Below are 1,713 nucleotides of genomic sequence, written 5' to 3' on the forward strand. Positions count from 1 at the left end.
TAGACCGCCCACAATTACTTCTATGGCTAGGAAGACACATATAGAAAGATGGCGCGGATGGACCAGAGCCATACGGAGCCCCGCAAATGTCCATCAGATAAAGAAAATGATTGCACATGCAGTAGGAGCTAGTATAAGAGTTACCCTAAAAGGCCACACGTTTAAGTTTAATAATAAAATATATGCCCAGGACGAGGGGGCAGCCATCGGCGTTAGTATCGCTGGTGATGTGGCCAACCTTTTCATGGTATGGTGGGACAGAAGGCTTAAAGAACGCCTAACACAGAACTCCATACTCGTAAACATGTACTCTCGCTATGTTGATGATATCAACATAGTGGTAAAGGCACCCCCACAAGAGAGTAATGTTGATATAGTAATAGAAACTAATACTATGGAGAGCATCCAGCAAATAGCTAACTCCATCCACCAGAGTATTAAGGTCACAATAGACTACCCCACTAAACACCCCAACCATAGACTACCAGTACTAGACACTGAACTCGGCTAGAAATTGCGAATAATAAAACCCAAATCCTTCATTCATGCTATGCCAAACCTATGGCCTCAAAATACTTGATCCACCGGAACTCAGCCATTGCGGACAATGCCAAATTCAATATTTTGATGGCAGACCTCGTCAGAATAATGAGAAATGTGTCACGCATGTGCGAGCCCACAGAGTTAAAGAGACACATACAATATTTCATTCACCGCATGCAGTTCTCAGGTTACAGCCATAAAGAAAGGATCAGAGTATACAAAGGAGCCATGAAGAAATTTTATAATATATTATGTAATGATAGGAATGGGATTTGCCCACTCTATAGGAACAAGTCATGGAACACTATAGAAAAGACAAAAAAGAAAATAGGGAAGGCCAACTCTTGGTATGATAGCCATAAATACCAGAGTGTCATGTTCGTTGACACCACCCCTGGAGGTGAACTGGCGTACCGCTTGAGAAGGACCCTAGACAAACTTAAACTAAGAATTAAGGTTGTTGAAAAGCCAGAAAACCCTATCAAATCTATAATTGGTAGAACCTATCCTTTTAGTAGAACCCCCTGTACGGATAAGTACTGTACTGTATGTAGATTTAGCCCACAAACAAACTGTAAAGCCAGAAATGTAGTCTATAGTATAAGATGTATAGAGGGACGATGCAGTAACAAGACAACGACATACGTAGGGAAACGGCAAGAAGCATAGGAGAGCGGGTAAATGAGCATTGGAGACAACTCAAGGAAGATAAAAGCTCATCGATTCTGTACTAACATACCGAACAGGAAGAAGGGGGATCAATCAATAACATAGAAATTAAAATATTATCCACACATAGATCAGATGCAACAATTAGACAAATTACAGAAGCTACACAGCACAGCACACAGGAATTCATGAGGTTATGGCGGGAAAAAAATTGTGTATCATTAAGGGCGATTTAGTTGTTGTTTTTAACACATCTTAAAACCACCTGATACCTTCCTCGTTCTTTTGTCATTCTGACATTGTATTGATGATTTTTACAATCTTTCTCCCCATAATCACATTAAATAGAGTGATGGTGCACCCCATGGTGGTCCTTGGCAGGGATTTAAGCAAATATGTGGGCTGTCCATATTTGAAACTCTGTTAGGGCTTATGTGGATGGCGAGGGGCTTTGTTTTTTTTTTTTTTTGCAATATCGTATAAATTCTTGTGTGTAGAACA

Source organism: Octopus sinensis, linkage group LG22, assembly GCF_006345805.1.
Source record: "Octopus sinensis linkage group LG22, ASM634580v1, whole genome shotgun sequence".
NCBI lineage: Eukaryota > Metazoa > Mollusca > Cephalopoda > Octopoda > Octopodidae > Octopus > Octopus sinensis.